General features: G+C 41.0%; 1 long non-coding RNA gene across 2 annotated transcripts; it reads left to right on the forward strand.

The window, feature by feature from the left end:
• The first annotated feature begins 24 nt into the window (after nucleotides 1-24).
• Nucleotides 25-8,786, forward strand: LOC104988027. Of its 2 annotated transcripts, none has more exons than XR_825198.1 (3): nucleotides 25-564; nucleotides 2,423-2,661; nucleotides 8,453-8,786. It is a non-coding gene; the product is annotated as an uncharacterized LOC104988027 (long non-coding RNA). The 2 variants fall into 2 exon arrangements; XR_825199.1 differs by having other exon boundaries at nucleotides 2,508-2,661.
• The last annotated feature ends 17,516 nt before the right edge of the window (nucleotides 8,787-26,302 follow it).

The following is a 26,302-nucleotide window of genomic DNA, read 5'->3' on the forward strand; positions in this document are numbered from 1 at the left end:
CCCGTTTAGGCGATAAGGCGCGAGGCGTCCACCGCGCGTGCGCGTAGGGGACCTTCGTTAATAACTTCTTTCTTGTTCGGGCGTCTGACGAGAAAATAATAGCTTTCTCCCTCTTTCCTGACTTCAGGCGTGTGTGACTTCAGCTGGGACACCTAAACTCGGCCGACCCAACCAAGCCGAAGCTGCACCCTCCCGCGAGGGAGGTGATACGTATTAGAGACGGTCAGGCGTTTATGGTGATGTGTAAGGCCTTTGAGTCGTTATCACCACATCTCGAAGTGGCGAAAGTGAAAAGAACTCGGAAATAGCAAAAGCACCCCAAATGGGGTAGAGGAAAATGCTTTCACCGACGTTTTTAAAATCATCCTCACAGAACCTTGTGAAGTGTACCTCTGGATTATTCTCATTTTACAGACTGGGAGGGATATCCTGAGATGGTACTTGCCCAAGAAAATCACACACAGGCAGGGCTCAAATTCGAGTCCCTGGCTTCCCGTTCAGTTTTCTCTAAAACGAACTTAGGATTTACGTCAACTCTTCGGGGTTATCACTACTGGATACCGGGTACGTTATTACATTTTAAAAGTTTTTCTGCATTCAAGTGTGGACCCTAAGGGGTAAATTCAGAACTTTTAAACCCGAGGGAGTCAGTTCTCTTCAGTTCATTCGCTCAGTCGTGTCCGACTCTTTGCGACCCCATGGACTATAGCAAATGTATGTTTAAATAGGCCAGAAAGCAGGCTGTTCTGGTTAGCACAAAGTTTAAGTTAAATCATGTATAAGCAAGAATGACTTCCCCATACCTCAGTATGTGAAAATTTCTTCCTTCATCACTTCATGCAACTGAAATGTTAAGGGCTCTTTTGTCCCAATAGAATGTAGTAGAAGATGAAAAGACTACTTAACTGAAAAAAAAAGTACATTCTAGTCCAAGCTTGGTCCTTCCTGGCCCATTCAAGAACCATTCCTTAAGAGTATTTGAAAAAAGACCTAACAAAGCTGCTTCTACTTTGGACACAAGATGGACTGGACCATCAAATGAGATGGTATTTGTATCAGCAGTATGTATATAATATACATTTAATGCTATGCATTATTACTCATATAGACTCTTTTAAAACATAGCTGGCTTATTAAAAATTAGATCACTAACACTTTTAAGCATTTGATCAGAAGTCTAGACAACTCATATCTTTTAAGAGACCATTGTAATAGACTACTGGGACCTGTGAGACCTCTAGAGCCTGTGCTCTGCAACAGGAGAAGCCATCACAATGAGAAGCCCTTGCAACACCACTAAGAGTAACCCCCACTCACCACAACTAGAGAAAGCCCACTTGCAGCAACAAAGACCCAGCAGGGCCTAAAAATTAATTTTAAAAAAGAGCACTTGAAGCTTAAAAATGATTGCTAAAACTAAGAAAAGTGTCACAGGAAAAAAAAAAGTCAAATATAATTGGCTGGACTCTCTCCAGAAAGCAGAGGGAGACCTCCTAGTCGTTCTCTCCAGAGATTTTGGTTTGGGGGAATCACTTAGACTTTACCATTCTGTCACCTCTGTGAGTCCCTGCTTCTGCTGAATCATGCAGTACTGCATTTTACAGGTGATCTTGTACCCCAGGGTATGCTTTCCCATTCCACAGGGCAAGGTTTCTTTTCTCTTGTTTTGCCTTGTTTTGGTGTTTTGGTCTGTTTGGTTTGTTAAGATAACCAAACTACTTAAAACATTTAGACCACATGAAACTCAAAGTGGACATATTATTACCAAGTCAATATAGGCTGAGATGGAGGGAAAACTTGACAGGAAGTGAGACAGGGCAGAAAAGAAAAGAAGCCGACTTCATTTGTTTGATCATCTCTAGTATCAACCTGTGGGCAGTGACTACTGCTAAAAAAAAATGCTAAGGATGCTTCCTGTCCTTTCTGAAAAACTTCAGATAACTTTGTGAGCTACTAAGTCTAACTTACACTGAATGTTCTAGATAGAGAAATCACAGGTTATTTGCATTTCTTTGTGGTTTAACTTAGACACTGTCTTAGACACTAGGGAAAGTCACTTGAAAAAAAATGGAACTGACACAAGTAACATGGGACATTTGCTCACCACAAGAAACTGAGATAGAAAACATATTTTAAGTACTATTTTTTCTTCCTTTATTACCTCATTCATGAGACTTAGAATTCCTCAAGACTATATATGTTTATTGAAGGCTAATTATATTTATTGACATTACTTTTCAGTTGTTTTGCAATGTACATTTTACTTCTTGGTCTTTAGTCAAAGGTTTCTTTGAAAATATTGAAAGCATCATTCCTTTGTTCACAATAGCCTTCCTCTTCTCCAACCAAAACTGTAATCTTTAACGACTCTTAAGAGTCTTATTCCTTCATTTATATGTTATTTTTTTCACCCTCTTTTAAGGTTCTAAGAAAAACCTCACTGATGGGGAAAACCACTGCTGACTCAGAAGCAGGTTTAATTGTGGTTATCTTTCACCGTGTTCTAGGCAGCTTGTCAACAAACCACATATGCCAAACAAGGAAGCAAAACCAACTGAAGGGGTCTCAGCTTTCCAGTGTGCAAAAGTTGAAGGTTAACAGGGGGAAGAAAGCTTACAGGAACTTCATTAACAAGGGATTAAACAGTTTACTGGACACAAGGTATCTTGGGTTTATATCTTCAGAGGAGACTCGTATGTTTTTCGCGTGATCTTGTATGTTCTATGGTTTGGAGTCTTGTTCTCAGCTCTGCGCATTTTAGGGTCATTTTGGCAGCTTTTAAACAATATCCACACCTGGGCCTCATTTCCAAAGATGCTGGTTTAATTGGCTTGGAGTGGAGTCTGGGAATGAGTCTTTTTAAGAGCTCCCTGGAGAGGCTAATGTGCATACCAGGAATGCAGGGTATGGGGCAGGTTGTTTTCTTTTTTTTAATTGGAGTATAATTGCTTTACAATGTTGTGTTAGTTTCTGCTGTACACCGAAGTGAATCAACTATATATATATATACACACACACATATATCCACTCCCTCTTGAACCTCCCTCCCAACCACCCCCATCCCACACCTCTGAGACAGGGCACCTAACTGAGCTCCTTGTGCTGTGCACTGGCTTCCCGTAAGCTATCTGTTTTACATATGGTAGTGTATAGATCGGAGAAGGCAATGGCACCCCACTCCAGTACTCTTGCCTGGAAAATCCCACGGATGGAGGAGCCTGGTGGGCTACAGTCCATGGGGTCGCAAAGTCAGACACGACTGAGCGACTTCACTTTCACTTTTCACCTTCATCCATTGGAGAAGGAAATGGCAACCCATTCCAGTGTTCTTGCCTGAAGAATTCCAGGGACGGTGGAGCCTGGTGGGCTGCCGTCTATAGGACTGCACAGAGTCAGACACGACTGAAGCGACTTAGCGGCAGCAGCAGCAGCAGTGTATAGATGTCAGCCTTATTCTCCCTGTTCATCTCACTCTCCCGTTCCTTGGGGAAGGCTTCTATAGGGTTGCTGGTATGTTTGAAGTATATGGTGTAGGCAGTATAGGCATAAAGGCAATTTGGGGAGTGGGAATATAATTTGTTTATGGCTTAACAAGAATTGTGAAGAGCCAACTAAATTCTTTGGAGTTGAAGTGATTGTTGTATGATGAAAAATAAAATGTTCATCATATTGAATTATTTTTGGAGAGAAAATTTTATAATTGAATCAACAAAACACTACAGCCATAGTACAACTGCTTGGCTATTAATATTTGCATTAATGGATTCTCGCTAAATATTCCCAGTTTCTTCCATTTTTATAAAAGCTTTTACTGTAATTAGGATTCTTGTTGCTGTTGTTTTACATAACCCTTTCTAATTGTTCCCTGTACATTTCAAAATCTAGAACTCAAAGTTAGATGTAAAACTAACAATGGCAAAACCAATGCTGAGTTGAAAATCTGAGTGTACGGGGGCCTATAGTAGTGTGACAACAGTGTTCACAGGCAGTGAAAGAGAAAATCCAAGTATCAACCATGCTTGGTTCTGGAGAACCTGCCTGAGTCTCCTGCTGGAAATACCAACCAAAATGTTGGTGCCAGAGATGGATTCCAAGTAATCTGAATAGAGCATGTCCTGAAAAAGCATTCAGAAAAATGCTAAAATCCACTTAGAGGAAAAAATCTAAACCTGGGAGTCACCTCAACTCTTTGCACTCCTCTCCCTATTCCCCATCAATCATGACTAGTCCAAGTCCCAGCAGGAGCAAACTCAGAGGGCTTATCAATTAAAGAGAATTTAATCAAAGGACTGTTGACAGAGGTCAGGGAGGTTCAGGGAATCAGCAAAGCTTGTGAGGTGTCCAGACACCAGCAACACCTGGAAGCTACTACCATCCTTTGTCCTGAAGAAGCAGAAGGAGAGGACTACTACATTACCAGAACCCAGAAAGAGTTGTAAGTATGGAAGAGAGGCCCCCTAACTAGAAGTATTGCCGTCGGCAGAGGAGAGAATTCCCTGACCTTTTTCTCCCCCTACCTACCAGTCTCTTAGTGATGGCTCCTACTAGCAGAACCCAATCCAAAGTGAGCTAGTATAGAATCTTAGATGACACAGTCCAGAGAGTCAGTCACCTTCCAGGACACAGAGCAGGACAAAGAAGGGTAGAAAATGGTTCTGTAGCAAATGGAGGATAATCAATGAAATCACCAAGTTTTACCTCTTGACTTCCTAAATTAAAAAAAACCTTCCCCCTCCTCTGATTGCTTGCTGCCCCTGCCTGCATTCATCTTTTTAATCTTTCCCCTTGTCTGTTATAATGGCCTCTCCTCCCCCAGGCTTCAGTCACGCACCTCTTAAATTCATCCTTCATCTTCATTGCTGTAGCTGAAATTATCTAAAAAGCAAATTTCACAATTCATTGGCTCCCCAACACCTAGAGCTGTGTGTTATAAACTTCTTAAGAAAGTAAGTTGTGTGGAGAATAATTCTAAATCCTAATCAAAGGTTTCCCTCAGGAGAGGAAAGGCAAGAGTCATGTTGAGTGTGTAACCTTCCACACTGAGATTGTACTAGATTGTACTAAGTGTGGATTGTACACTCCACACTCAGAATGTACTATTTGAGAATGCATTAAAGATCTGGGGTTCCTTAGTAGCTAAAAGGCCCAAGAATGTCTGCTTATAGTGTCCTCCCTGAGCAAAATAAAATAGTTGACCCAATTATCGAGTTTAGACCTGTGGAAGTAAATGAGTTGATAAGGGCACAGTTTCAACTTCTTTTTGTAGCAACCTTGGAGAAGAAAATGGCAACCCACTCCAGTATTCTTGCCTGGAGAATCCCATGGACGGAAGAGCCTGGGAGGCTACAGTCCTCGGGGTCACAAAGAGTTGAACACGACTAAGTGACTTCTCTTCACTTCTTCTGGAGCCCGGGAGCTGCAACCGCTGACTGAACGAGAGAAGGCACCACAATGAAAATCCCATGCGCTGCAACTAGAGAGCAGCCTCCACTCACCACAGCTAGAGAAAAGCCCATGCCTCAGGAAGGCCCAGAGCCCCCAAAAGAAAAGGCCAACCCCAGGTCCCAGGCTAGGCTTTCTGGTATTGGCTTTTTACACCTTTTACATCAAAGGGCTCTCTGTAAGGAGATGTTTTAGCTCAGTGATTGTCAGGGCACGTAACAGGAGGCTACTGTCTGAATCTGAATCCTAGCTTGCCACTGAGGCATCTTGAACAAGTTAAGTTACTTAACTTCTAGACCTGAATTTCCTTATACATAAAATGAGGATCATATGGTACCTATCTCTTAGCTTTGTTGTAACGATTGTAGTAGTAGCTTTGTTGTAGTAGTAGTAGTGTTAGTCTCTAAGTCAGGCCTGACTCTTTGTGACCCCACAGACTGTAGCCCACCAGGCTCCTCTGTCCATGGAATTCTCCAGGCAAGAATACTGGAGTGGATAGCCATTTCCTTGTCCAGGGGAATCTTCCTGACTCAGGGGTCGAATCCGAGTCTCCCCATCACGGGCAGATTCTTTACTGTCTGAGCCACCAGGGAAGCCCACGGTTATAGTACCCAGATCATGTTAAGCCCTCAGTCAGAGTTACTTGTTCTTACTCTAGCTTCCTCTGGAGGGGAACTCATGGTTCTCAGAGGAGCGAGGCTCCCACCCAAGAGGAGCTGTAGCGCCTGCCAGTTACCTGAGTCTTACTTGGACCTGGAGACCTATAACGGGGGTGGGGGGAGGGGGGAGAAGGGAAAGGAGACAAGAAGTCTTTCCTCCTCTTCCTACTGCCTCCCAAATAAACTGACATCTGCCTTAAGAGCTGTAAGTTCTTAATTCAGTTTTCTCCCATGATTGAGTTAAGGAAAGGAAGCAAATACAGTGTTTTTCTTGGTGCAATATAAAGGATAGATCTTAAATTGTGGTGACAAACCCACAGGTTTTTTGAACTTAGTGGAAAGTAATGATCACAGAAGATTCCAGTGACCTAGTCTTTGTGCAAGGCACTCACTGGATGTGAATCAGATTATTACAGGCTCTGGGGAAATAGTAACTCATCTTGTGATCTGTCTTCAGAGCAGTTGGATTAAACTATTCAGGACTCATGCTTTCCAAGCCAAAGATACCCTCTCCATCCCCCTTACGTGTAAGATTTTGATCAATACCCAACACCTTTAGGTCAGGGAACTATTTTGCATATGATGGGATAATGGTTAGGAGGCTTCCCATGTGGTGCTAGTAGTAAAGACTCCTGCCAGTGCAGGAGACTCAAGAGACTCGACTTCCATCCCTGGGTCAGAAAGATTGCCTGAAGGGAATGGCAATCCGCTCCAGTATTCTTGCCTGTAAAATCCCATGGACAGAGGAGTCATAAAGAGTCAGACACGACTTAGCAACTGAGCAGAGGAGCAGAGGGATAAAGCTTAACTGAGCTGGTCCCATTGAAATAGACGTCAGAACCGAAGCTATGACGCCCAGTTGGCCTTCCATGCCCTCTTCCAAAGCCTGAGGGGCTTTGTTGAGCCCAGTTTGAAGCCACTCCCCTATAAGATTAAGTCTAAGCTCCTTAAGTAAGACCTACATGATTTGGCTCCCGCTTAACCCCTCTAGCCTCAGTCTTCAACATTTCCTGCTTCACTGTCCTCATTCACATTTTTGCTAAGGTAGTTCTCCCCCCCTTTATATAATGTGTTCCATCTTAGTATGCTCTGCTCACTCCATATCATCTTTACTTAGTTCAAAATTCCCCACTTCTCCAAATTGCTAATTCAGGCAAAGTAGTCTTTCTGTGATTTCTCATAGTCACCTATCCATAACTCCATTTTAGCACATTTGGTTTTGGTTTTAGTCACTGCTACTGCTGCTACTAAGTCACCTCAATCATGTCCGACTCTGTGTGACCTCATAGACAGCAGCCCACCAGGCTCCCCCATCCCTGGGATTCTCCAGGCAAGAACACTGGAGTGGGTTGCCATTTCCTTCTCCAATGCATGAAAGTGAAAAGTGAAAGTGAAGATGCTCAGTCATATCCAACTTTTAGCAACCCCATGGACTGCAGCCTACCAGGCTCCTCCGTCTATGAGATTTTCCAGGCAAAAGTACTGGAGTGGTGCCATTGCCCTCTTGTGTCCAATTCTTCTGTAACCCCATGGACTGTAGCCTTCCAGGCTCTCTGTCCATGGGATTTTCCAGGCAAGAATACTGGAGTGGGTTGCCATTCCCTTCACCAGGGGCTCTTCCCAATCTCCTGCATCTCCTGCATTGGCAGCCAGATTCTTTACCACTGAGCCACCAGGGAAGCCCCAATTGTATAAATGAAATGATGTGTTTATCCTCTTGACTAGAAAGTGAGTTCCTGGGACTCAGGAAATATGCCTTATTCATTCTTTATCTGCAGCATTCTGAATAACAGGTAGAATTAATGAAGTCATTAAATGTCTGATGGGGACTATCCTGGTGGCCCAGTGGCTAAGACTGCACTTCCAATGAGTTGCCATGACCAGCTGCTACTGCTAAGTTGCTTCAGTCATGTCCGACTCTGTGCGATCCCATAGACAGCAGCCCACCAGGCTCCCCCATCCCTGGGATTCTCCAGGCAAGAACACTGGAATGGGTTGCCATTTCCTTCTCCAGTGCATGAAAGTGAAAAGTGAAAGTGAAGTCGCTCAGTCGTGTCTGACTCTTAGCAACCCCATGGACTGCAGCCCACCAGGCTCCTCCATCCATGGGATTTTCTAGACAAGAGTACTGGAGTGGGGTGCCATTGACAAAACTGGAATGGCTTCAGTGCAGAAACCAAGGGGTCTCCAATGCCCATAGATAAAGATTTGCCCAAGCTAATTCTAGAGGACATGTACATAATTTCAAGAAGTGAGCTGCAAATGCAAGAGAGTTTGGGTCCCGTTAATGTGCACCTTTAAAACAGAAGTTTCATAAACATTCTTGAAAAACATCTGCTTCTCTTTTCCAGGTACTTGCAACCTCAAATAAAGCAGCACAGAAACACAGCACAGGAAGAGCTGGCAGGCAGCTGAGTTTTCTCTGAAAAGATACCTGGACCAGAAAGTGTTGGTTCTACCCTATCTGCCAGAGACTCACCTAAATCCAATTAGGGTAGCAGCATACAGAATAAATAGAATCTGAGGAAGATGAATAAATTATGTTTTCTCAGTATATTGTAATTCACCTTTATAATGAGAAATTTTTGTGACTCACTGAAAGTGGGAGTTGGACAGTTACAATTTTTTTTCCTAGCCACACTGGGTCTTTATTGCTATGTGGACTTTATCTAGTTTCAGTGAATGGGAGCTACTCTTCCTTGTGGTGTGAGGGCTTCTCATTGTAATGACTTCTCTTGTTGCAGAGCACAGGTTCTAGACCTTGAGCTCAAGAGTCATGGTGCATGGGCTTTTGACCATGGTGAGTGGGATCTTCCCAGACCAGGGATTAAACCTGTGTCCCCTGAATTAGCAGGTGGATTCTTAACCATTGGATCACCAGGGAAGTCCAGAAAGTTAGCATTTATTGATGTTTCTCAGGGGTGTATGTATTGAATGCATTCTATATTGGTGGGACTGTTTTTAATAATTTAATGTTTCACCAATCAGCATCTTCCCTCTCTTTTTCTGGGACCTGTGTTAGCTTTCATCAGGTTATTGGGTTTCCCAGGTGGCTCAATGGTAAAGAATCTGCCTGCCAATCTTGGAGATGCAAGAGACTCAGGTTCAGTTCTTCAGTAGAGAAGATCCCCCGGAGGAGGGCATGGCACTCCACTCCAGTATTCTTGCCTGGAGAGTTCCATGGATAGAGGACCCTGGTGGGCTACAGTCCATGGGGTTTCAAAAGACTTGGACACAACTTAGTGACTAAACGACAACAACAATACAATTTACCACACTTTTCTTCTATTGTCCTGCTTCCCTGGTAGCTCAGCTGGTAAAGAATCCACCTTCAATGTGGGAGACCTGGGTTTGATCCCTGGGTTGGGAAGATCCCCTGGAGAAGGGAAAGGGAATCTTTCCAGTATTGCAGCCTGGAGAATTCATGTCGCAATGAGTTGGACACAACTGACCAACTTTGACTTTCACTTTCTTCTATTGTCTTAAGCCCCATAGATCTTGTGGGAAAATTGCATGTTTTTTTCAAGTTCCCAATCCTTTGGCCACAATTGATTTCTTCAGGCTTGAGGGTATAACACAAATATTTTCTAATAGGAAGTAAGAATGAAAGGGGAAAAAAGTAGACTCTCTGATAGCCAACTTCTAAGATGTAAAACCTGGGAGTTTTCAGTGACCATGTTCCTCATTATATGGAGGAAACTAGCCTACAGTTGCAGGGGACAGAGCTAACAGAGTAAAGCTGAACAGGGACAAAGAGGAAAGTATTATGGGTTGGTTATTCAGTCATTCCTTGGATTCTGTGAGTCATGAAGTTTTCCTTTGTGTCTAAGCTAAAGCTGAATTTGTTTCTGCTATTTGTAATGAAATGATAATTCATGCACCTGTGTAATTCCACTTAATCCTAACACCAATACTTTTAAGTAGTGACCGTAATTGACATTTTACAAATGAGTCCCAGAGTTAGAGATGGACGTTCTCCCTGGTACCCTATCTTGAAGAAATATTTTACAGTAACACCCAACTACATTATTCTCAGACCATCAGCTCCTTATTGCAAAATTCATGCTAAAGTTGAAGAAAGTAGAGGAAACCACTAGGCTATTCAACAACAACAACAACGTGCGTGCTCAGTCATGTCCAACTCTGTGGGACCCCATGGACCACAGCCTGTCAGTTTCCTCTGTCCGTGGGATTTTTCCAGCAAGAATACTGGAATGGGTTGCCATTCAGGTATGACGTAAATCAAATCCCATATGATTATACAGTAGAGGTGACAAATAGATTCAAGGGATTAGATCTGGTAGACAGAGTGCCTAAAGAACTATTAGCGGAGGTTCATGACAGTGTACAAGAAGCAGTGACCAAAACCATCCCAAAGAAAAAGTAACGCAAGAAGGTAAAGTGGTTGTCTCAGGAGCCTTTACAAATAGCTGAGAAAATAAGAGAAAGACAAAGGAGAAAGGGAAAGATATACCCAACTGAATAAAGAGTTCCAGAGAATAGCAAGGAGAGATAAGGGCTTCTTAAATAAATGGTGAAAGGAATAGAGGAAAACAATAGAATAGGAATAACTAGAGATCTCTTCAAGAAAATTGGAGATATCAAGGGAATATTTCATGCAAGAATAGGCATGATAAAGAACAGAAATGGTAAGGACCTAACAGAAGAAGAGATTAAGAAGAGGTGGCAAGAATACACAGAAGAACTGTACAAAAGAGGTCTTGTCGACCTGAATAACCACGATGGTGTGGTGGTCACTCACCTAGAGCCAGACATTCTGGGATGTGATGTCAAATGGGCCTCAGAAAGCATTACTATGAATAAAGTTAGGGGAGGTGATGGAATTCCAGCCGAGCTATTTAAAATCCTAAAAGACAATCCTGTTAAAGTGCTTCACTCAATATGTCAGCAAATACGGAAAACTCAGCCGTGGCCACAGGACTGGAAAAGGTCAGTTTCCATTCCAGTTCCAAAGAGGGGCAATGCCAAAGATGGTTCAGACTGGCATGCAGTTACACTTATTTCACATGCTGGTAAGGTTATGCTCAAAATCCTTCAAGTTAGGCTTCAATAGTACATGAACCGACAACTTCCAGATATGTAAGCTGGGTTTAGAAAAAGGCAGAGGGACAAGAGATTAAGTGGCCAACATTTGTTGGATCATGGAGAAAGCAAGGAAATTCCAGAAAAATATCTACTTCTGCTTCATTGGCTATGCTAAAGCCTTTTGACTGTGTGGATCATAGCAAACTGTGGGAAATTCCCAAAGAGATAGGAATATCAGAACACCTTACCTGTCTCCCGAGAAATCTGTATGCAAGTCAAGAAGCAATAATTAGAACCAGACATGGAACTACTGACTGGTTCCAAATTGGGAAAGGAGTATGACAAGGGTATATATTGTCACCCTACTTATTTAACTTCTATGCAGAGCACATCATGTGAATTGCTGGGCTGGATGAATGACAAGCTGGAATCAAGATTGCTGGGAGAAATATCAGTAACCTCAGATACCCAGATAATACTACTCTAATGGCAGAAAGTGAAGAGGAACTAAAGAGACTTTTGATGAGGGTGAAAGAGGAGAGTGAAAATGCTGATTTGAAACTCAACATTCAACAAACTAAGATCATGGCATGCAGTCCCATAACTTTAAGCAGTTAGAAGAGGAAAAAGTAGAAGCAGTGACAGACATTTTTCTTGGGCTCCAAAATCACTGTGGGCAGTGACTATAGCCATGAAATTAAAAGACGCTTGTTCCTTAGAAGGAAAGCTATGACAAACTTAGATAGCATATTATAAATAAAAAGCAGAAACATCAGTTTGCTGACAAACGTGCATATAGTCAAAGCTATGGTTTTTCCAGTAGTCCTGTACAGATGTGAGAGTTGGACCATAAAGAAGGCTTAAAAAAAAATGTAGTCACTCAGTCATGTCCCACTCTTTGCAGCCCCCTGGACTGTAGCCCATCAGGCTCCTCTGTCCATAGAATTCTCTAGGCAAGAATATGGGAATGGACTGCCATTCCCTTCTCCGGGGGATCTTCCTGACCCAGGGATCAAGCCCGGGTCTCCCACATTGCAGGCAGATTCTCTACCGTCTGAGCCACCAGGGAAGGATGAGTGCCAAAGAATTGATGCTTTCAAATTGTGGTGCTGGAGAAGATGCTTGAGAGCCCCGTAGACTGCAAAGAAATCAAACCAATCAATCCTAAAGGGAATCAATCCTGAATGTTCATTGGAAGGACTAATGACAAAACTGAAGCTGAAGTTCCAATACTTTGGCCACCTGATGTGGAGCCAACACTTTGGAAAAGACCCTGTTGCTGGGAAAGATTGAAGGCAAAAAGAGAAGGGGCAGCAGAGGATGAGATGGTTGGATGGCATAGCCAACTCGATGGACATGAGTCTGAGCAAACTCCAGGAGATGGTGAAGGACAGGGAAGCATGGCGTGCCTCAGTCCATGGGGTTGCAAAGAGTCAGACACAACTTAGCAACTAAACAACAACAACAACATTATTCTACCTACCCTGCTTGCCAAGCAGTTTTTCAGCTTGCTGTCTTCCAAAGGTACACACGCACTGGGAAACAGTGACTCCAAAATGATCAGATGTTGATTGTCCTGCCAGTAACAGTTCACATTATGAAATAATTTGTTGATATTATTATTTACAAATTAGTTTATTACGAGTGGTTAGTATGAATCATTTCTGAGAATTGGACATAATGCTTTAGAGTTTAAGAATCCAAAAAGTTGAGGGTCGTATTAGACTAAACCTTCTTAGGGACTGGTTTTGCCTAGAACACTTGTACAAACTCTTTCTGGACATCTTAGCTGCACAGATGAAAACTAAGATTCCTCAAGATGTCAAAGATAGAGGTTCCATTAACACTTGAGTCCTAGCCACAAAATTGAACTCTCTAGTCAGTTGTATCACAACAAAGATTTTTTTTTTAATTATTAGTTTTCTACAGTATTTTTTGTCTCAAGATTAGCTATTATTAAGGTTTCAAATGGGCTGAGGTGACATCAGTAAAAATAGTAAAATGAGGAACTCCAAATTCCACCCCTCCATAAGAGCAACGAATACTAGACAAAAGACTGTCAGAATCAACTTTCTTTGAACTCTGGAAATTAGCCAAAGGCCTGCAACAACCTGGCAAAAATATTTTTTCAAGGAAAATGGCTGGTTCTTAGTAAGTACTTGGAGAAGGGGATGGCACCCCACTCCAGTACCCTTGCCTGGAAAATCCCATGGATGGAGGAGCCTGGTAGGCTGCAGTCCATGGGGTCGCTAAGAGTCAGACACGACTGAGTGACTTCACTTTCACTTTTCACTTTCATGCATTGGAGAAGGAAATGGCAACCCACTCCAGTGTTCTTGCCTGGAGAATCCCAGGGACGGGGGAGCCTGGTGGGCTGCCATCTATGGGGTCCCACAGAGTCGGACACAACTGAGGTGACTTAGCAGCAGTAAGTACTAATGGGATTCCAGTCCCGTCTCCCACTCCTTATATCAGCAGTAGCTGGGAAAATAACAGCCTGCATTTCTGGTACCAGAGTGAGTAAAGAATTGTTATTAGTTATTTGTTCTGATATGCCTTGTGGCTCCCTAGAATGGTGACTCAAAGGCATATATCTATTTTGCCTGATTCCAACTTCCCTGGTGGCTCAGTGGTAAAGAATCCACCTGCCAATGCAGTAGACACAGGTTTGATCCCTGGGTCAGAAAGATCCCTTGGAAAAGAAAATGGCAACCCATTCTAGTATTCTTGCCTGGGAAATCCCACAGACAGAGGAGCCTGGTGGGGTACAGTCCATGGGATCACAAAAGAGTCAGACACAACTTAGTGACTAAACAAGAACAACAGCAACTAGCCTAGTGCTAAAGCTCCTTCCCAGGGGTATTTGTTGAAAATCCTTATAGTCTACTGCCTTAGGTTGCTGCTGCCAAGGTGATCATTAATAACTGGGGCAAACAGTAGACCAAACAAAAAGCTTGTGAGGAAAATGAGTGTCCTGTAAGGACTTGCAAGATGGGCAAACAGTGAAAACAGTGTCAGACTTTATTTTTGGGGGCTCCAAAATCACTGCAGATGGTGACTGCAGCCATGAAATTAAAAGATGCTTACTCCTTAGAAGGAAAGTTATGACCAACCTAGATAGCATACTCAAAAGCAGAGACATTACTTTGCCAACAAAGGTTCATCTAGTCAAGGCTATGGTTTTTCCTGTGGTCATGTATGGATGTGAGAGTTGGACTGTGAAGAAGGCTGAGCGCCAAAAAATTGATGCCTTTGAACTGTGGTGTTGGAGAAGACTTGCGAGTCCCTTGGACTGCAAGGAGATCCAACCAGTCCATTCTGAAGGAGATCAGCCCTGGGATTTCTTTGGAAGGAATGATGCTGAAGCTGAAACTCCAGTACTTTGGCCACCTCATGCAAAGAGTTGACTCATTGGAAAAGACTCTGATGCTGGGAGGGATTGGGGGCAGGAGGAGAAGGGGACGACAGAGGATGAGATGGCTGGATGGCATCACTGACTCAATGGACGTGAGTCTGAGTGAACTCCGGGAGTTGGTGATGGACAGGGAGACCTGGCATGCTGCGATTCATGGGGTCGCAAAGAGTCGGACACGACTGAGCGACTGAACTGAACTGAACTGAGAAGGTCAAAGGCCAAATGCATGCGTAAGATTGTATGCATGCTCAGGAAAACCAAAAAAAAACCTCTGAAACTCTCACCTTCTACTTTACAGCTCTAAGGCTAGTGTTGAAAGTAAGCCACAATAAACACATATGGGACCTCTGCAAAGACTGGAAGGTTGTTTGGTTCCAGGTACTGCTGCTGCTGCTGCTAAGTCGCTTCAGTCATGTCGACTCTGTGCGACCCCATAGATGGCAGCCCACCAGGCTTCCCCATCCCTGGGATTCTCCAGGCAAGAACACTGGAGTGGGTTGCCATTTCCTTCTCCAATGCATGAAAGTGAAAAGTCAAAGTGAAGTCGCTCAGTCGTGTCTGACTCCTAGCGACCCCATGGACAGCAGCTTACCAGGTGTCTCCGTCCATGGGATTTTCTAGGCAAGTACTGGAGTAGGGTGCCATTGCCTTCTCCGGGTTCTAGGTACAGGCATACCTTATTATGTTTCAATTTATTGCACTTTGCAGACATTACATTCTTTACAAATGGAAGGTTTGTGGCAACCCTCCATCAAGCAAGTCTACCAGCAACATTTTTCCAATAACATTAGCTCATTTCATGTCTCTGTGTGTCGGGAAGATCCCCTGGAGAAGGGAATGGCAACCCACTCCAGTACTCTTGCCTGAGAAATCCTGTGGACAGAGGAGCCAGTCAGGTTACAGTTCATGGGGTCACAAAGAGTCAGACATGACTGAGCACAAGGCACCCTGATGTCACATTTTAGTAAGCTCACCATTTTTCAAACTGTCTCATTATTATTATGCTTCTTATAGTGAGCTGTGACCAGAGGTCTTTGATGTTACTATTTTGTTTTGGGGCTCCATGAACCATGCCCATATAAGACAGAGAACATAACCAATAAATGCTATGTGTGTTTTGACTGTTTCATCAGCCATCTTTTCCCTATCCTTCTCCCTTTCCTAGGGCCTCCCTTTACCCTGAGACACAACAATTTTAAAATTAGGACAGTTAATAACCCTACAATGGCATCTAAGTTTTCAAGTGAAAGGAAGGCTTTGTCACTAAGTCATGTCTGACTCTTTGCAACCCCATGGACTGTAGCCCACCAGGCTCCTCTGAACACGGGATTTCCCAGGTAAGAGTAAGGGATCAGGGTGCCATTCCCTTCTTCAGGGGATCTTCCCAACCCAGGATTGAAAACATGTCTTCTGCAGCTCCTGGATTGGTAGGCAGATTCTTTACTACTGCACCACCTAGGAAGCCTCACATGTTTCTCAATTTAAATAAAAAATTAGAAATGATTAAGCTTAGTGAGGAAATCATGCCAGGCTGAAAGCTAGGCCTCTTGAACCAGTTGTCCAAGTTGTGAATACAAAGGAAAAGTTCTTATAAGGAAATTAAAAGTGCTACTCCAGTGAATACATGAATGATAAGAAAGCAAAACAGCCTTGTTGCTGATATGGAGAAAGTTTTAGTGAATCAAACCATCCACAACGTCCCCTTAAGCGAAAGCCTAATGCAGAGCACAGCCCTAACTCTTCAGCTCTATGAAGGTTGAGAGAGGCACGGAAGCTGCAGAAGAAAAGTTTGATGCTAGCCGAGGTTGGTTCATAAGGTTTAAAAAAAGAAGCCATCTCTATAACATAAAAGTGCAAGGTGAAGTAGCAAGGACTGTTCTAGGGATTGACAACAAGCTAGAGCAAGTCATCAAGATCTAAGATAATTAATGAAGGTGGTTACACTAAACAACAGGTTTTCAATGTAGATGAAACAACTGTATATTGGAGGAAGATGCCATCGAGGACTATCATAGCTAGAGAGAAGTCAATGTCTGCCTTCAAAACTTCAAAGGCCAGGCTGACTCTTCTGCTGGGGCCAGAGAGCTGGTGACTTTAAGTTGAAGCCAATGCTCACTTACTATTCTGAAACTCCTAGGACCTTTAAGAATTATGTTAAATCTACTCCGCCTGTACTCTGTAAATGGAACAACAAAGCCCGGATGACAGCCTATCTGTTTACAACATGGTTTACTGAATATTTTAAGCCCAATGTTAACAGCTACTGCTCAGAAAAGAGTTTTCTTTGAAAATATTCCATTCATTGACAATGAACCTGGTCATCCAAGGGTCTCTGGTATGGATTTACAGTGAGATTAATGTTATTTTCTTTCTTTTTCAACAAATTCTTAAAATTATTTATTTAAATTTATTTTTATGAGCTTCCCAGGTGGTGCAGTGGTAAAGAATCTGCTTGCCAATGCAAGAGATGCATGAGACTCAGGTACAATCCCTGGGTAGGGAAAGTCCCCTAGAGAAGGAAATGGCAACCCACCCCAATATTTTTGCCTCGGAAATCCCATGGACAGATGAGCTTTCAGGCTACAGTCCACAGGGTCGCAAAGAGTTGGACGTGACTGAGCACCACCACCCATTATTTATTTGGCTGTGATGGTTCTCAGTTGGCACTTAGAATCTTTAGTTGTGCCATGTGGGATCTAGTTCCCTGACCAGGGATCAAACCCAGGCTCCCTGCATAAGGAGCAAAACGTCTTAACCACTGGGCCACCAGGGAAGATTCATATTGATTTCAACAATGTTGTGCTTACTAACACATTTAATTAATTTTGACTTCTAAGTCTTATTTTAGAAATACATTTTGTAAGGCTGTAGCTGTCATAGATACTGATTCCTCTGATTGATCTGGGCAAAGTAAATTGGAAACCTTTTGGAAGGATTCATAGTTCTAGATGCCATTAAGAATATTTGTGATTCATGGGAAGAGGTCTTAATGCCAACATTAACAAGAAGATAAAAGAAGTTGATTCCAGTCCTCATGGGTAACTCTGAGAGATTCAAGACTTCAGTGGAGGAAGTAACTGCAGATGTGGTAGAAACAGCAAGAAAATTAGAATTAGAAGTGGAGCCTGAAGATGTGACTGAATACTGCAAACTCACAATAAAACTTTAATGAATGAGGAGTTGCTTCCTAAAGATGTACAAAGAAAGTGTTTTCTTGAGATGGAATCTACTCCAAGTGAAATGTTGTTTGAACAACAAACTATGAAGTTTGTTGAACAGGATTTAGAATATTATATAAACTTCATTGATAAGGCAATAGCAGGGTTTGAGAAGCTCGATTCATTTTTTTAAGTTCTGCGGTGGGTAAAATCCTGTCAAACAGCGTTACATGCTACAGAGAAATTGTTCATGAAAGGAAGAGTCAATCAATGTAGCAGACTTCATTGTGGTCCTATTTTAAGACTTTGCCACAGCCACCTCAGCCTTCAGCAACCACCTCTCCGAAAGGTCAGCAGCCACCAACATTGAGGTAAGACCCTCCACCAGCGAAAATATTACAACTTCCTGAAGGCTCAGATGATAGTTAGCATTTTTTAGCAATAAAGGTTTTTAATTAAGGTATGTACATTTTTGTTTTTTTAGACATAATGCTATTGCCTAATTAATAGACTACAGGGTAGTGTAAACATGACTTTTATATATACTGGAAATCAAAAAATCTGTGACTAGTTCTTTTGAGATATCTGCTTTATTGCAGTGATCTGGAACCAAAGCTGCAATATCTCTAAGGTGTGTATATATTCAAGGAAGCTCTGCCCAGTCATTAGCTGACCACTAAGACAATATAACAGAGACCCCAGGGGCCACATAAAGCAAAGAACAGACTATAGAATTAGTCTGTTTAGAAATGGATAAGAAAGATGTGGTACATATACACAATGGAGTATTACTCAGCCATTAAAAAGAATACATTTGAATCAGTTCTAATGAGATGGATGAAACTGGAACCTATCATACAGAGTGAAGTAAGCCAGAAAGAAAAACACCAATACAGTATACTAACGCATATATATGGAATTTAGAAAGATGGTGACAATAACCCTGTGTATGAGACAGCAAAAGAGACACTGATGTATAGATCAGTCTTATGGACTCTGTGGGAGAGGGAGAGGGTGGGGAGATTTGGGAGAATGGCATTGAAACATGTAGAATATCATGTATGAAACGAGTCGCCAGTCCAGGTTCGATGCACGATACTGGATGCTTGGGGCTGGTGCACTGAGACGACCCAGAGGGAGGGTATGGGGAGGGAGGAGGGAGGAGGGTTCAGGATGGGGAACACAGGTATACCTGTGGCGGATTCATTTCGATATTTGGCAAAACTAATACAATATTGTAAAGTTTAAAAATAAAATTAAAAAAAAAAAAGTTACTAACCAGTAGCAACTACAATAAGCAGCAACAGCAACAAATCCTAGGGAATGGAGAATTAACACAATTATTATCATCCAAAGTCTATAATTTACAGTAAGATTCATTCCTGGTGTTGTACATTCTATAAGTTTTGACTAATGTATAATGACATGTATCTGAAATTACAGTATTGTACAGAATGGCCCTAAAATTCCTCTGCGCTCTGCCTGTCCAAACTTTCCTCCCTCTAACCCCGGGGCAGTCGCTCATCTCTTTACTGTCTCCATAGTTTTGACTTTTCTAGAAGGCCATATAGTTGAAATCATATAAGATATAGCTGTTCCAGATTAGCTTTTCTCACTTAGTAATATGTGATAAAGTTTCCTCTATGTCCTATCCTGGTTTGAGAACTCCTTTTCAGTGCTAAATAATATTCCATTTTGTGGATGTACCAGTTTATTTGTTCACCAACTAAAGGGCATATTGGATGCTCCCAAGTTTTGGCAATTATGAATACAGTTGATATAAAAATCCCTGTGCAGGTTTTGTGTTAACATGAGTTTTCAACTCCTTTGGCTAAATATCAAAAGCATGATTGCTAGATTTTGTGGTAAAATTATGTTTAGTTTTTAAGAAGCCACCAAATGTACAGAGTACCTGTACTATTTTTCATTCATGCAAGTATCGTATGGGACTTTCTAGGTGTCACTAGTGATAAAGAACCCATCTGCCAATGCAGGAGGCATAAGAGACGTGGGTTCAGTCCCTGGGTCAGAAAGATCCCCTGGAGGAGGAAATGGCGACCCACTCCAGTATTCTTGTCAGGATAATCCCATGGACAGAGCATCCTGATGGGCTTCATGGGCTTGCAAAGACTTGGACACGATTGAAGTGACTTAGCACACATGCAAGCAATATATAAGAGTTCTTGTTGCTCCATATCCTTGATAAGTTTTGTTGTTCTCAGTATTTTGAATTTTAACCATTCATTAGAATAGTTAAATAGATGTATAGTGATATCTTGTTTTAATTTTCAAGTTCTCAATGAAATATGATGTTGAGCATCTTTTCATATGATTATTTGGTAACTGTATATCTTCTTTAGTAAGGTATCTATTGTATCTTTGGCCCATTTATAATCAAGTTTTGTATTGTTGTTGGGTTGTAAGAGTTCTTCGTATATTTTGGATAAAAGACGTTTAACAGAGTTGCCGTGTACAAATATTTTCTCCCTCTCAATGGCTTGTGTCCTCCTCCTCTTCGTGCTGTCTTTTGCGGAGGAGAAGCTTTTAATTTTAATGAAGGCCAGCTTATCAGTTCTTTCATGGATTTTGCCTTAGGTGTTATAACTAAAAAGTCCTCACCATACCTAAGGTAACACAGATGTTTTCCAGTGTTATCTTTTAGGAGTTTTGCAGTTTTGAGTTTTACTGTTAGGTCTGTGATATATATACTTTAGTTAATTTCCATAAAATGTATAATGTCTGTGTCTAGATTCATATTTTTATATATCGATGTCCAGTTGTTTCAGCACCATCTGTGGAAAAGTTAATCTTTACTCCATTGTACTGTCTTTGCTTCTTTGTCAAAGATCAGTTGCTCGCATTTGTACAGATATAATTCTGAGCTGTCTCGGCTCTTCCATCAATCTACACATCTTTCCTTTTGCCAACACCACACTATCTTGATTACTGTAGTTTATAGTAAGTTTTAAGTTCAGATTGTGTCAGCCCTCTGATTTTTTTTTCCTTTTCCTTCAATATTGTGTTGGCTATTCTGGATCTTTTATCTGTGTACATTTATTTACTTGTTTAAGTTTCTTAAATTTTATTTCATTTATTTATTTTGGCTGCACTGGGTCTTCATTGCTGCAGGGGGGAGTGGAACTAGAGGCTTTCTCTCGTTTTGGGGAGCAGGGGTACCACACTCTCTAGCTGTGGTACATGGGCTTCTCATTGTGGCGGCTTCTCTTGTTGCAGAGCACAGGCTCTCGGCACACAGGTGGCCGTGCAGCATGTGGAATCTTCCTGCAGCAGAGACCCCCTGCACTGGCAGGAGGATTCTTATCCACTGGGCCACCATGGATGGCCTCTGTGTACATTTATAATCGATTGTTGATATCCACAAAGTGACTTCCTAAGATCTTATTAGGATTGCATTGACTCTATAGATCAATGTTGAGTCTTCCTGTGCATGTATATAGAATCTCTCTCCATGTATTTAGGTCTTTGAGTTCTTTCATCAAAGACTTGTAGTTTTTTTAAGTAGATGTTGCACATATTTTGTTAGATTCATACCTAAGTATTTCATTTTAGAGGTATGCTAATGTATGTGCTATTTTTATAAATTTTAAATTCCACTTGTTCATTGTTGGTACATATATACTTCTATACGTTAACTTTATATCCTGCAGCTTTACTACAATTGCTTATTAGTCCCAGAAAGATGTTTTTTGCAGTTATTTCAGATCTTCTGTATAAACAATCATGTCATCGGTGAACAAAGTTCTATTTCTTCTTTAAACTCTGTAACTCCCAATTCCACGCTCCCCTCAGCTGCTGGCGACCACTATTCTCTCTCTGCTACTCTGAGTTCGACTGCTCTAAGTACCTCATGGAAGTAGAATCATACAGTATTTGTTTTTGCGTGTGTCTTTAGCATAATGTCGTCCAGATTAATCCATGTTGTAGGATATGTCAGAATTTTCTTCCCTGTTAGGGCTGAGTAATACTCTATTGTATGTATATTTCACATAGAATGTATTCATCCATTACTGGACACTTGGGTTTCTTTCATGTTTTAGCTGTTTTGAATAATGCTGCTATGAAAATGGATACAAAACATCTCTTTGAGACCCTGCTTGCAATTCTTCTGCGTACATAACCAGAAATGAAATTGCTGGATCACATGGTAATTCTATTTTTAATTTTGGGGGGAACTACAGTACTTTTTCCACAGCAGCTGTACCACTTTACTTTGTCACCAACAGCACCCAAGAGTTCCAGTCTCTCCAAATCCTTCCCAGCACTTTTTATTTTCTAGTTTTTTGATAGTAACTGTTCTATCGGGTGGGAAATGGTATCTCATTTTAGTTTTAATTTGTACTTCCCTAATGATTAATGTTGTTGATCTTTTTTTAATGTGCTTATTGGCCATTTATTTATCTTCTTTGGAGAAATATCTATTTTCTCCAAAAGTCCTTTGCTGATTATTGTATTGGATTGTTTGGGGGGATTTTTTAATGAATTTTAGGAGTTCTTTATGTATTCTGAATATTAATCCCTTACCTGATATATGATTTGCAAAATATTTCTTTTGCAAACATTGATCTATAAAGACTCAACATTGATCTATAAAGTCAATGCAATTCTAATAAGATCTTAGTAAGTTACTTTGTGGATATTTGCAAACCACTGTGTGGTTGCCTTTTTACTCTGTTGATATTGTAACTATTATTATTACTTGCAGTAACATCAGTTACCTGTGAAGTATACAGTGTAATGGAAAGAGCAGGGTACTTGATTTCAAGTCCTGTTCACATTTATTCCCTCTGAGGTACAGAGTCCTGGGCTTGAATTCCAGGTCTACCACTTATTAGTAATCTGAACTCAAGAAGAATTTTGAAACTTGGTTTCCAGATTCCCTGGAGAAGGGAATGGCAACCCACTCCAGTATTCTTGCCTGGAGAATTTCATGGACAGAGGAGCCTGGTGGGCTGTAGTCCACGGATCTCAAAGAGTCGGACACGACTGAGCAACTAACACTTTCCTCATCTGACAAATGGATAATATAATAAATCCCACTTTGTATGTTCTTGTGAGATTAACAATACTATATATAAAGCACCTGGCACATAGAAAGTGATTATTATTTTATATTATTTTAGTGGGTTTTTTTTTCCCCTTTTGAGCTGTTTTAATTGTATAATTTAGTGGTGTAGGGTGAAATAATTCTAGAGTGGTTTTTATCCCAGTGAAAAATAATGAGACCACTTAGTGCTGTCCCAAGGTATAGAGAGAAAGACTGGGGGATGGGATACAACTTCATGGGATACTTTATCTAGCTTTTTGATAAAAGAAGAGAAGGAAAAGACAGAGGAATCAATTATGTTTAATTTTGGTTTAAAAGTTTCCTTCTTAGTCCAACATGTTTGGTTTCAAGCCATATGTTTAATGACACTGACAGAAGGAAGGAGTAGAGATTCCAGACTGTTCTTTGAAGCAAATGGAAATATAGTAAGAAGAATAATTTAATAGCAAGTCTGTGTCTTTCTCTATGGCATATTTGTTTTTTGTTGTTTAGTCCCTGAGTCGTATCTGACTCTTTTGTGACCCCCATGGACTGCTGCTGTCCAGGCTCCTCTGTCCATGGGATTTCCCAGGCAAGAACACTAGAGTGGGTTGACATTTCCTTCTCCAATGGCATATAATAAATATATTAATATATATGAATCTGAAATTTTTATTGGATGTTCAAATGTATAAACTATCAAATTACCTTCGAGTGTGAATGTGGTATACAAATAATATTTTAGAAAAATATTAAAAACAATATAAATATATATTAACAGAGCTATAACAATTGTCCCTCTGATAGAGATGATTAAAAAAACAATCTATAGGGGTGGGGTGAGGTGGAAAGTGGGAGGGAGGTTCAAGAGGGAAGGAACATACGTATACCTATGGCTGATTCATGTTGATATGTGGCAGAAACCAATACAATATTGCAAAGCAATTATCTGCCAATTAAAAAAAATAATTTTTTAAAAATAAAAATAAAAAAGAAAGTATAGAGCTTTGTTTGATAACCCATCATGTCCATTTTGCTCCTAAAAACAGTAAATATTTTAAAGTATAAAGAGTAATATTTATATTCCATAATAAAATTTTTAGTAAAATGGATGAAACCAAAGAAATCAGATTATATATACATATATAACAATCATAAATTCATTAAATATCACCATGTATAACATATTTTTATGAAAAATAATTGTAGTTTCAAAAAAAATTGCAAAAAGAGTGGCATTGTTTTAGTTTTTTTTCCCCCTAATTTTTGGCCTTGCTGTGAAGTATGCAAAACCTTAGCTCCCCCACCAAGGATCAAACCCGCACCCCCTACAGTAGAAGGGCAGAGTTTAACCACTAGACTGCCAAGGAAGTCCCTGTTTCACATTTTCAAATCTTATTAATATCTAACATAATCAAGCATTCTCATATCTTCCTATTTTATGAATGCAATATGTTGCTTTAGTAGAGTTTTATAAAGAAAACCCAGTCTGACACAAATATGTCGCTATAAAAGTGAAGAGTAATAACATTTTTGTATATTTGAGGATATTTTTATTTGAAAGAGTATTCAACAAGGAATAGTTTCTTAAAGACTAGTTACAGCATGAAGTCTGAAAATAGATCAATGAACTTTAAAAAAAAATCATCTGGCTAGAACCATTATCATTTCAGAAATAAGCATCCTATGTAATTTGAGGTGACTAGCATAGTTATTGGAGAAGGAAATGGCAACCCACTCCAGTGTTCTTGCCTGGAGAATCCCGGGGACAGGGGAGCCTGGTGGGCTGCCATCTGTGGGGTCGCACAGAGTCGGACACGACTGAAGCGCCTTAGCAGCAGCAGCAGCATAGTTATATCTGGATTACTATAACAAATATCTGTCAGAAACAACAGTCATCATCTCAATAATCAAACACATTTATTTTACTCATCAAGAACTTACACAAATAATTCTTCTGTATCAAAAAACTTACAAATGTCACAAGAGAGTTAAGTAATGGTCTACACAGGAGAAAAGGAAAATTCTGCCAAGGAAAACTCTGAAGAAATTTTTTTCCCCATTACATTTTTTATTGGTATAATTGACGGAGAAAGCCTAGTTTTTCCTTCCTTTTTAGGCTTCCCTGGTTGCTCACATGGTAAAGCATCTGCCAACAATGCAGGAGACCTGGGTTCAGTACCTGGGTCGAGAACTGCTGGCGAAGGGAAGGGCAACCCACTCCAGTACTCTTGCCTGTAGAATCCCACAGACAGAGGAGCCTGATGGACTACAGTCCACGGGATCACAAAGAGCTGGATGTGCGTGTACTTGCGTGCATGTGTGTAAAGTGGCTTCCATCGTGTCCAACTCTGTACGACTCTAGGGACTATAGCCTGCTAGGCTCCTCTGTCCCTGGGATTCTCCAGGCAGGAATACTGGAGTAGGTTGCCGTGATGAGCAACTAACACTTTGGTGCTTAGTCTGAGAAGGAACACAAGAAACTAATTCTTAGAATTAAGAACTGCTTTCAAAATCTCAAATGTAAGCCACAAATAGACTTTTTTATATTTATTTTTATTTATTTACTTATTTGGCTGTGCCAGATCTTAGTTACTAACATGTGGGATCTAGTTTCCTGACCAGGATTGAACCTGGGCCCCCTGCACTGAGAATACAGAGTCTTCACGACTGGACCACCAAGGAGGTCCCACAGACAGGCTCTTTGATAAAAACTTCAAAGCTTAAAGAGAGGAGAAAGACAAGTATGTATTCTATAAAGTATTTCCAAAAGTTCAGCAATTATAAACACACCATATGTATACTTGAAAATAAAATTTTCATGTTTTGAATATTTATCCTGAGAAAAGTTTTGACTATTATGTTCTAGAAGATTCAAAAATAAAATTTACACATATATAATATATATTATGTATCCAGGACTATGGATATATTATGTACATCAGGAATTCTCCACGTGATTAACATTCTGGACTGTCCAAACAATGTCAAACAATGAGAAATCAAACATGACCACATCTGTATTAAAAAAAAAAAGCACTGAGAAGGAACACTGGAAGAATGAGTCACCTATGTCTGTGTTTTCTGCTCCATGCTTTTGATAAGTTCAGGGGACAAATGTAAAAACAGCAATGACTTTTTTGTTTCCAGACAGCCAGGCCCCTCTCACTGGCTCACCATAGTTATACAAGTTGTTGTTTGGTCACTAAGCTGTGTCTGACTCTGGACTGCAGCACGCCAGGCTTCCCTGTCCTTCATTATCTCCTGGAATTTGCTCAGATTCATGCCTGTTGAGTCGGTGATGCTGTCTAGCCATCTCATCCTCTGTTGCACCTTTCTCCCCCTGCCCTCAATCAGTGTCAGGGTCTTTTCCAATGAGTTGGCTCTTTGCATCAGGTAGCCAGTGTACTGGAGCTTCAGCATCAGTCCTTCCAATGAATATTCAGGGTTGATTTTCTTTAGGATTGACTGGTTTGATCTCTTTACAGTCCAAGAGACTCTCAAGAGTCTTCTCCAACGCCACAATTCAAAAGCATCT

The sequence above is a fragment of the Bison bison genome, unplaced genomic scaffold (genome assembly GCF_000754665.1).
Source record: "Bison bison bison isolate TAMUID 2011002044 unplaced genomic scaffold, Bison_UMD1.0 scf7180017864114, whole genome shotgun sequence".
Taxonomy (NCBI): domain Eukaryota; kingdom Metazoa; phylum Chordata; class Mammalia; order Artiodactyla; family Bovidae; genus Bison; species Bison bison.